This window comes from Bombus impatiens, unplaced genomic scaffold, assembly GCF_000188095.3.
Source record: "Bombus impatiens unplaced genomic scaffold, BIMP_2.2 scf_0128, whole genome shotgun sequence".
Classification (NCBI taxonomy): domain Eukaryota; kingdom Metazoa; phylum Arthropoda; class Insecta; order Hymenoptera; family Apidae; genus Bombus; species Bombus impatiens.
In genome coordinates this window covers 237,385-249,297 of record NT_176547.1, presented here as the reverse complement: position 1 = coordinate 249,297, position 11,913 = coordinate 237,385, and the positions used below count along the sequence as shown (strand labels likewise).

At 39.3% G+C, this 11,913-nt stretch overlaps 1 long non-coding RNA gene across 2 annotated transcripts in view; it reads right to left on the bottom strand.

Annotated features, from left to right (window-relative positions):
• LOC105680274 overlaps positions 1-11,913 on the bottom strand; it is a 153,131-nt gene that overhangs the window by 3,997 nt on the left and 137,221 nt on the right. For both annotated transcript variants that reach the window (XR_002945975.2, XR_004461016.1), the window contains one exon: positions 7,063-7,286. This is a non-coding gene — a long non-coding RNA (uncharacterized LOC105680274). The remainder of the gene's footprint in view (positions 1-7,062; positions 7,287-11,913) is intronic.

The following is an 11,913-nucleotide window of genomic DNA, read 5'->3' as shown; positions in this document are numbered from 1 at the left end:
CTCCCGCCGCATCATCTTCGCTTTGCTTCGCTTTGACTCGCGCTTTTTTTGGTACGCTTTACTTAGCGCGCTACGTCGTTGTTCGACGCGTTGCTCTCTTTTTTCCCCCGACACCCTTACTGAATTTCCAGTTTCCCCTTCGCGATGTCCCCGGTCTTCTGCCACCACCTCGCGACGGCACCGTAGGGCGAGGATAATTTCGGCCGAATATGGAGCACCTCGAACGAGCAGAGGGTGCCTTCGCGGGAATCATACCGCGGCGGTCGCCCCCAAGATCGATTAATCTCCATTACAAACTGTTCTAACTGCGTGCCACGGTTTTGTCGTCGATTCTAATTACCCCTCGTTAGCGGGCGCACCCCCTGCCTCCTTCAGCGGGGTTCTTTTCGCGACAGGAAAAAACATCGGGGAGAATCGATGATTCAGTTGATACCGTAAGTGAATAGAGACGATGCTTGGGTCGACGATTCAGAACCTCTGGCTCGTAGATCCAGCAGGAACAAGAAGGGACTCTTCAACCGTTGGGAACCGTTCATACAGTGACACAAAGAAAAAGGGAGCGAAGCAAAAACCATAGTACAAGGACGAGTGCTCTCGAGCAGAGCCCGATATGTTTCTCCGGGAGAAAAAATATTCTCTTCGGTATCATCGACAGCGGTGGTGGCATGGTGAATGGGGAAACGTTGCGATAAAAAAACCATGCTCGAGTAGCTGGCGGTAAAACGCAGAGACACGGAGAAGAGGCGCGGATGAATTCTTGTCAGGAGAGAGGAGAGAACAGAGAGGGGCAGGGCAAGAGTGGGTAGCGTGGGGACCGAATAAAAAGTACGGAGAGCGTGTTAGTCGTGATCCGACAAGCCGTGCGTGTTCTGCAGCTTTTCGGCCGACAGTTTGGATCCCAGCAGACCCGCGCCAGCTCTCCCGTTCCTAGGCATGACGGGTATAAATTATGCCGCTGGCCTATTTACATGGCTGCCATCCTGGCCAACTCGACCCGGTCGCTCTTCATAGCAGAGATACCTACTTACGTACATACGTACGTGTGTGGTCCTCTGCATTCGGCTCGCTCGATCGTCGTGAGAGAAGGAGGGTGGAGGGGGAGGGGGTTAAAACCGATTCACGGCCAACCAGAAAAATTCTGGAAACCGCGCGACAGGATGGACGTCCTACTAAAAGCGAAGAACGTGGTCACGCCACGGCTGCCTGACAACCGTGCTTCCACCTGTGCAACGTGAAGCTTTATTTCGGCTAAGATACGAGGTGCGATGGTCGTGGTCGAAGACGATCAAACATTGGCTTGAGACGAATTCTGCTAGTTCGTGGTTTTATGTATTTTCTTATGATTCGCGAATAATGATAGTAGGAAGATTAAAAACTGGCGGAATATAAAGTAGTAGAAGTAATAAAAACAGAGTAATTTAAGAATTCGGAAAGGGATGACGACTAACAAAATTTGCATAGTAATTCTAAGAACAGTATAGTAATTCGTCTGGTAATTCTTAGTATTTGAATTTCATTAAAAAAATGTTCTTTCTTAATTCTTGAGATATGGTAAGTATGATAGAGAGATATAAATATTCATACAGAGTATAGAACCGTATGCGTGTGATATAGATTACTATAATGCATAATCATGTTTATGTTTTAAATATCGTCCTGTCTAGTAAGTAGATCGCGAAAGATTGAAGATTTGAATTAACCAATTTGTATTAACGAAGCTTATGATGGAATGCAAGCTTCCAGCCGAACATGATATCTTCTTAAAATATGATAAATTCTGTTTAAAACAGTACAAGATTATTTTGGTGGAACGTGATGTTTGATTTGATAAATGATCATTATTTGAACCTCATATTCCTCGAACTCGTATATCACATTCTATAGGATCATTTATGAAGATGTTTGAACGTCAAACGATTAACTGTATTGTATAGAAACTTTTTATAAAAATAGTATTATTTTGTTTGCCATTGATCGGACATTTCTCGTGTAGTATACGTTTGCTTAAAATAAAAAAAATAATATGGTTTTCTCAGAATCATACAAATCGTATGAACATCGTGTAAACATTAGCGAGACGTCAAAATAAAATTTCACCTACTCGTACTCATATAATGGATTATATGCAAACGAGCTTTTTCCCTTGTCCCATATCAACATATATGCAAGAAAAGTGTGTAGATCATAAATTCTCTGGTCTCAGAGGGTGAGCAAAAAGATCTTATGAATTTTTAACAATAAGTGACAGTGATATGTGCTCCGAGCTTTTGAGCGTCGGTAAACAGTAAGAAACGCGCGAAAACAAAGTAGCTCCGAAAATAAAAATCGATTCTCGTTGAACTCAAGAAGACACGAACAGATTACTACACGTGCAACCGAAACAAATCACAGAAAAGTAGAGTAAAAGAAATCTTGTCGTTACTTTCGTTTTATCAACATTTTATCAACATTTGAGAGTTATTCTATTGATTTCTATACTATTTGTAAAGCTACTATAATTATGTCGTCGATCTTATTTAATTAAAGAAATTACCTTTACAATCACGTTATCGTTATCACGCTACTTTAACGAAAATCCGTTTCATAAAAACTCAATAGCTTACGTGAGATACATTTTAGAAAAGGTCAACAAATTAACTTTAAAAGGCGAGAGATCCAGCGTCGTCTCTTATTTCTTAGTCAGATTTACTCACGCTCATTTCCATGAAACTTCCTCTTTCGTCAACTCTGGTATTAAAATATTACCAGGTGAACACTGGAAAAGCGAGCGGTGCTCAAAAAGGGACGATTTCGCTGAACGTCACTTGCTGGTGCAGTTATCTCGTTAAGGAAGGAGCCATGGCCGGGAAAGGGAAGAGGAATGAAAGAAAAACAGGTAAGGATAGAGTAAAAAATTGGCGAAAACAGGGAAGAACGTTCCGATGGCGTTTAACAGCCCTGAGGCGCGACGATTTTTTTCAAAATATTTGCTTTCAATTCTGTAGGATCAGGGCACCGAGTGCAATTTGCGATTTTCAAGCGCCTATCCCGCGAGCTTTAGTTTCAAACGAGAAAAGAAAGGACGTGGACGATGAAAGAAACGACGAAGAAGGACAGAGGAAACGGCGCAGAGAGAAAGGTCGGTGGGAATGAAAAGAGAGAAAAAGGCGGCGAGGAAACGCGAAAGAAAAGCGAGAAAAATAGACGGAGGCGAGATGTATCCGCGCATTCCATTTTCCGTGTCTTTCTTTTCTGCCTCTGCGCCAACCAGACAAAGGTTCTTCCGGAACTCGCAGCCAGGTATTCTCCGGACCAATTAGAAACGGGGTGTCAAATGGAAACTTCGAATGAATAACCACTTTCCTCGGGGATGAGGAAGAATTATATTCTCGCCTCGTATCGAAAACGAAACTGTGTTGCGATAAATACGTCGGTCGACTGATCGCATTGTAATCGTTAATCGTCTCGATTGAACGACTGGGACGATTCTTCCGTTCTGGGGTTCAAAAGGGGGAAAAAAACAACAGAAGTATCGAGAGACGAACGCCGTGAAAGAGAGACAATCGACTTTTCGTGCAAAAGCAAAATGATCCGCGAAACTGGGTTACGAGACACGTAGATCCTATTTCCTGGCGTGTCCCATTGTGAGCAGCAAAAACTGGCAAGAAAATGCTGCCACTTCGATCTTCCACTTCTCTAACGATACTTTGAATCGTTCGCGCCCAGCGTCTTCTTATTCGCGTGCTTCCGATCTCCGGCTCGTTAAATATAGTCCACGATCGCCGAAACGGGGCGACTATTTCTCTGCGGGTGAACAATGGCCGCGACATGATTGATCGATCGACAAAAGAAAATTTCGAGAAAATTTTAACGCGGAACAAGTAGAGAGAGAATTTGAAATTTTTGGTTATTCTTCTTCGAGTTAACACAGGAAATTGAATATCGACGTGAAATATTCGTTCGCTTATACGTTGCACATGTTATACAACTCTTGGTGTAACTTAAATAGTTTCATTGAGAACGTAGAAGAAAAAAAGCAAGAAATTATTGCACGGAAAATCAAAGAGCAGTCAGCTGCTTTAATTACGGGACATTCCAAAAATTATTCCCATTTCTCGTTCAGTGTGTATAAAATCACGTTTATTCCTCCAATTCACTGACTTCGCCTACACAATTCATCTGGAATAGAAAACCCGAACCTACGCGATCTTTTATTCCAGGCACTTGTTATTCGCACCCACGCTTTCGCCGAACATTCACCCCTACGGGAAACAAAAGTTGTTGTTGCATTATAAGCTGTATTCGATATATAAGCTGAAAATTCGAGCGAATATAAAACAGAGACGATCTTCAAGGCATAACCTGCTGTATTTTATTTGGAACCGGACCAAAGCATACATAAAATAACTAATAAAAATAGTCAATAACGAAACAATTTTACACGATCGAACGATTAATCGTAACAGTCGAGTCCCATTACAGTACCAATAAAAGACCAAAATTTTCTGTATAACACACATAACGCAATTCTATAAAAGATGTCTACGAATTTTCGAATACTTTCTATTTGCCATAAATTTACAGGTCTCTTTTTTTAGAAAGCTTGTCGATTCTATCGCCAAATTTTACCAAGAAGATCGTCTATTGTAATAGAAATAATAAACGAACCACGACCTGAATCGCATCAAAGCGATTAAGGTGGAAAATAAAGTTTACAACGTCTCGTGCAGGCGTCCGAAATTGGATCGATGAGAACGCCGTCTTAAATGGTCGCTGAAATATGTAAATTGATAAACGGGCCGCTTTAAATTTGTCAAATCGTGTTTCCTCGGCATTCGATTGGCCGGAAACCGATCCTGGATCGTTAGGACCAGTTCCCGGGGACGGAGATATGGTTGGCTTGATCACTGCCACTTGGCTCAATGAATTAATTACAGTTAATTGGCAATTACCACCTTGCACCGCCTCGCGACCCTGATAGGTTGGCGCAGTGACGCTGCGGAGGAAAATATATTTTCTTCGTAATGCGATCCTGCGCCCCGGTGTTCCGCGTTTTCTGGCCCCGAATTGATTTAATAAACGCTTAACATCATCCTCCCCTCGCTCTTCTATCGCCCTGTGGCTCTCTTTTTCTCCCTCAATTTATTGGATTGACAAGTTATTAATTCGACAACGAGTAAACCGTGCCGAAGTTATTTCTGTAACAAGCTTTATTTATAATTACTTTTATCGATATGATCGCTTAATATAAAGTTTCATCGATGGAGATGACGACGAGAGACTAGTTACCCGAGAGGAAATGAAAATCCTGTGTGCACGGGGTGAATGGCGTAATTTACCATAGTTCTCTTTGTTAGCAGCGAAGTGATACTACTTTTCCACTTTTTTATTTTCTTTCTTCGATGTTGTTTTCTGTCGCTCGATACCGGACACAAGCGGCTCCACAAAGGCCAATTGAACTGATTTTTCAATTAGAGCGATATCTTTCGAGATCTATGCAATTTCCACGACACAATTTTCAATTTAACCGCTAGCACTCGAGGTGACGCGTCAGTTGAAAAAAAGAATAGGAACTCGAAAATATTAATTAGATAATATTTTCTTAATTAAGTGAAACCAATTAACTTTCGTTTAGTATGGCTTTCCTCATTCTCGTGACGTCTGGTTATATCAAGCACGGACCATTAAATACAACATTTGAATGGGAAAGGAAAATAAATTTCGTACCAGGTTGGAAACAACTCTCAGTACAAACTATCATGTGTCAAAAAAGAAAAAGAAGGAAAAAGATAAGACGAAATGAAAATTATAGGAAACCTAAGAAATATACACTTATTTTATTATCCAACGAGATATATTAAACAAATTATTAAAAAATTACTTTGGAGAAATTATCGTTGAGAAAGGATATTGAAATTGCGACCCATTAAGACCAAAGATATTTTTTAATCTGCCGATCCAACAAGGATGATGTAGTAAAAAAAGGACAGTCACTCACTGTATATCAATCACGTTACCCATGTCACCCATTACAATTACGGTAAAACTCCGTTTATATGAATTTGATGAGAGATAATTTACACAATTCCAGTTCATATAAAAGGAATTTACGTTCAAATAAGTACCAAAGACGAAAATTCCACTCAAATAAACGGAGTTCATATAAACGGGATTATACTATATTATTTCTTATATTATATTAGACTAATCGTATCTTTGTTAACAGAATTTAAAAAATGCAACCTAGATAGAGATTTGTTTCGCGTATTAAATATTAATAACGCGTGTTTTACTCTACTTCGTATACTTCTTGTGTATTTCTTTCCAAACATTCTACTTATTACGACTCACTTCTGCATAAAGTCAGTTTAACTTTAGTCGGTTTACAATCGATAATTTAGCATTCCACAATCTACGTAACGTTTTCTTTTCATTGCCATAAAATAGATTTGTTCGTTAATAAATAATTAAACCCAACGAATTACACCCAATAAACGTAGTCGTTCTCTTCCAAAAAATACTCGACGAAGGAAAGTCGTCTCAAAACAATTCCAAATGTCTCAAAAACGAAAAGCTCTCGGTGTCGAGATCGGAACGAACCCGAGTCGACGATAAAACGATTTCACGGGGCTATGAAAAGTTGGAAAGAATATGTAAAAAAGTAACCGCGAGGAGAGAGAGAAAGAGACAGGAGTAAAAGAGAGGATTCGAAAGGTGAGTAGACGAGATACTCATTAAGAAATACCTGCGACGGGACATATTCAAAGGGCGATGGTTTGTCACGTCATTAGGCCGCAGCCTAATTTACTTTTTCCCGCGTTTCGTTTCACTTGCTTTTCCTCGTCGGCGTCGTGCCGGCCTGGACGCGAATCTAAATTAAATCCGTCGCTGAAAAGCATGCCTGTATACATAAGGATCCCGACACTCGAGGACACATGAATGAAGAGAAGGACCAGCTCGCGCGTTTTCGCATTCACCGTCACGCGGCCACGTGTACGTGTGCGGAGGTCGCGCGCGCAACGCCACGTAACGTCGCCGATTCAGCGACGCCAAGGAGGCATGAATAAGCGGTATTATACTTACGAAGGTAACACGTTCGCTGTGCGTTAACGCCTCGACGGAAAAGTCGTCACGAGCCGCCTGACGATGTAACGAACGCTCGTGATACCCACGTGTGCACCTACTCGCTGTAACCACGTCCATTTCCGTTTCTGTTTATTCGCCGATGAAGCTTTGCCGGTCGTTTGTCGCTTTCTCTTTGTAGTCGAAGAATTTTTACGTTTCACGAAATCCATTGGGAACATGGGCTGGAAGAAAGAAAATAGAAAATGTAGAGATTATCCCGTAACCGATGGTGCGATCAGAAACGGATGGATTTACGTGAAAACTGAGATTGAAAAATATGGAATAACATTTTTTGATGCGAGACAGTGTTTATGAAAAAATCGAACTTAAATATTTGATTTCACTGCGCTCGGATTTTGCATATGGACTGAGATTACATAAAATCGACCGTGCATTTTAAAGAAACTATCATCGCAAAATTGTGTTCGTAAAAATGAAGAGCACAATTAGGAGTTCAAATGGAAAACATCTTTAATCGTTCTGAAGTAATGAATTTTATCTTGCGCGAGTATTAGTACTATTCTATTGAATATTTCCCATTGCTCAATGTGATAAGTACAAACTTAGATACGAGATAAGTAGACATAGATAAGTATATGCTAGGCAAATACTTGAAGTCAATTCGCTAGAAAATATATGTATCAACAAATATAAAATCGTATGCTTGAATTAATTTCAAGTCGTCTAGTTCAATTAATTATATGGTCAAGCAGTAAAATGTAAGTTCTAAGTAGTACAAGTATAGCGACGTCGGACGGTACTGCTTTAAGTAGCTCGAATCTATCAATATCAGACGTGTACGATTTACAACTCTTAATGGCCGTTTATAAATGCTTTAATTGTTAAGTAGCATAAATGAAACAATTGAAAAGTTATTGAGAGCAATTTCAATTTCAAGTAGGTAGTATAAATCTACCAATGCAACGTGCAATTATATAACAAGCTTGCCCTATTCTCTTTGTAGGATTAAACGCAATTTCCAATTTTCTGATTATCTTCTACGAAACGATACTGCCCATAATTAACATAACACGATATCATCATCTCTTAACCACCTTCTATACATTTCCAAAAACTATACATCGCTACCACTTTCTCGTCCCGCACTATATCCTTTCCGTGTGTAACAACGTATCCGACCGTCAGGATTAGAGTCAACACGATCTAAAGCAGCTTATCAACGTGATTAACGCAAAACCGAGAGTGAGAGAGGCTTTGGGAATCGAGGGTGATCGTTAATTAATAGGCTTGTGAAATTCAGCAGCGATCTTACGAGCTGCTTGCCAATGAACGAACCGAACGAAGGAACGAACGTCGTCCGAGAAATTAATCAAACATTAAACCCCATAAATTTTGCGAGCCCTCCATCGCACATTAAATACGATAAAGTCCGTTGGTGGCTAAGCTATCCAGGCGGTTGTAACGTGATTAATTAATGTACCCGGTAAAGTCGACGCGTCGAAATGAACACACGTAACCGATGTGCTCGCAATTAACAGAATTATGCTTGCCGGTGTCTGATACTCCATTAACAGAATCGATCAATCGTAATGGCGGTGAAGTGGCCCGCTCCAAGGCCATCTTATCCCATGTTAGGAGCTCGCAAGGGTTAAGCACCGGAATTATGGTGGCGGCGATAATTAACCGTGAGGTTTCGAGGTACCAGCTATCGAGTATTAATTAATTATACGCACGCCCGGTCCCCATTTTCATTACATCGATATGTCGATTATATATTCGCCTAAATTCTCGGAAATACATGCCGAATAGTCGTTAGATATCCGAGATAAGTCGATTTCACGGTGAAGAACGTATACCGTAGGAGGAATTTCGGAGATGATTGTAGCGGAACCGTGGCCGACCAGATTTATTCGAACCGATGAGCGTTTATTATGCGTTTTGATTAAAAACATTGAGTTGCTAAACCGATATCTGTCAGACGTTAATACTTTAAACTGGCTGATACTTGATATTTTACCCTATCTAATTTATATTCAACTAGTTACAGCTGTGCATAATTTGATTACAGCGATTTCAGTTTTCCTACGTAAACTATAGGAGCACAATTTACAAGTGAAAATAAAAACGATATTACACATGCATAAAATCTTACTATAAAGTTATAAGTAAATATTTACCTTTTTCTTATTTTTATTTATAGACTATGCTTCTGTAGTCCGATCAGAAAAATTCAAGATAACCTGTATTGTCATTATTTTATATCCAATGATTTCTCTATACTGGTACATTTCTTTCTCGAATATGTTTTATATCCTACAAGAGACAGGAATAAGATAAATAGATCCTGTGGACAGCTCTTGTATTTTTCGGTTTATATAATAAAACAATGTTTCCTTTCGTTCCTTTTCCACTTACAATACATGATATTATTCCCCAAAATAATTTCCATTTATTCAGAAACATTCTCCTAATATCTGTTCAAATTATACACATATATGTATCCATTTTGTAAAATTCGATCGCTTCTTTTATAAAGAGTTATGTTAAATAATTTTGTAGAAGCATTCCCAATGAGCTGTATGCTGTGTTTAAGATTCGTTCAACTCAAATAATGCAATGCATCCTATCACAAGGATAAAAGATCAATCTCGGTGAGAATATACGCTGAAATGATTTCTAGTTGCGCGCGTGAAGTTGTCGGAAAGATAGATACGCGATGTAAACACGCACTGTGTACATAAACTGTAATGAAATTTAAGGGAGCTCTGTATGATGTGTAACGAGATTTTGGGGGTGCAGCGCAACCGAAGTGGAGCTACTAGATCAGCGAGTTATTATTGCATTAGATGAAGAGTTGATGTTGGTACGCAAACTTGCATAGTAGCTGTTTTAGCTGAAAGTTTGTTGCTCTTGAAATCGTTTATTAAATTTACAATCGAGGATTTAACTGCCAACTAAATATGAAAAACGATTATCGATGGGAATGAAATTAATCAGGAAATTAATTAGGAAATTAATCAGAAATTCATAAAAGATAAAATAATATGACAATATAATGTTCAAAGAACGTAAAATAATATGACAATATAATGTTCAAAGAACGTAAAATAATATTATAATGTAATATTCAACGACGATCAAGGCAAAGTACAGGTCAGCGCAAGAGAAATGTCTAGATATTACGTACACGACCACACGCTTCTTAATATTCCTATTTGGTGACGGCTATTAGGCGAGTAAATAATCGTGCGAACTCTCGCGTTTCCATTTCTCTCGTGCTACGCGAAATTGTGCGGTAAAATGGCATCGTTCCAGCTCATTGCGTTGAGTTATACGTCGTTGGATCGAAGATACGAGTCCTTACGAAGTGTTACAAAATTAAATAATCATACGGAGCTGATATGTGACGAACGTTCCGTAAAGAGATCGTGAAATTTTAACGTTTTCTATAAATATAACAAACAACGAAACATGATAGGATATCATCGAATGTCTTAAAAATACCATAAACGCAAATTTATAGCAACTTGATACAGAGAAAGCGAACTAAGGAGAAATAATTGAATGGTTTGCCAAGAACCTCCGTAAGTTGCACCAAAGAGTTTAATTTAACAACGACCGCAGTTCCAACGGATAGTTAGAGTTGTTAAGCCGGAATGGCGAAAAGGTTTCGCTTCTGTCACCGTCTCAAGGACTTTCGAGATTATCATCAGCGTTCTTTGCTGGAACACGGAAAAGCATAACCGTAACGAATCAAAAGGCATAAATCAGTAATGTTCCTTTTCATTCGACAAACCAGATTCGCGTGTAGACGACGAGAATTTTCCACGCAAACCTCCCAGAAAGATATGCGTCAACCGTTAACGAAGTTTTAATTAATTTTACGTCAGAAGGCTTTTTCTGCTGTAGCTCTTCAAAACAGAAGAACGGTGTATGTGCAATGACGGGTCAAGGCTTAAGAAACTTTCTTTATTTTTCCTGGCGAGAGAAAAGATCAAACTTCCTAGAGACGCCAAGCTAAGAATACTTCAAACATTCCTCCGTCAATTGTTTCAACTTTCGGATAATCGAAAACTTTGAAACGCCGCTAGAAAGGTGTAAACATAAATGAGCAGATGATGACAGGAACTGATAAAATTTCTTGGTAAGTAAAATATAACGCGCAAGAATAAACCATAATCTGCATAATAATAGGCGACGCGATGTATACTACTCGTATTACGGAATACGCGTTCTTTAAACATGCATGCATGTTTGAGTGCACGCGAGTATAAATTAAAATAATTAGCCATGAAACAGACGGATACATAAATGCACATAGCAGGTACAGAATGTAGGGAAATGACTCATACGAATAATACGAAAATCTACATTAGCACGATTACGTTAACGCGAACTTCTAAAATTGTTGTGACAACATCCGAGTCAGATCTCGCTAGGTAAAACTTAGATTCGTTGAGTTTTATTGGAACTTGAACCGTGTTGGTATCACTCTGTTGGCGTCAACGCGAAGAATTTATGACTTGGATGAAATTTCGGAATCTGAATGGAATTATTTTGAAATTATCATGCCGAATTAATAAGACACCAGAATCATGAAACCCAAGTAACGACATATTAAAATCTTAAAACTCGAATATTGGTATTCTAAAATTAGGGGTTCGTGCCATGATACATTAATGTCATGGGACTCAAATAACGAGATAATGGAGTCATGGGACTCTAAGACGCTATGTTAGAGTCGTTAGAGCAAGATGGTGACACAATAGAGGCAAGGGACCTATATAATAAAATACAGGAGTTATGGAACTTTGATGACATTCTGGATTTGGGATTGATTAGCAGCTT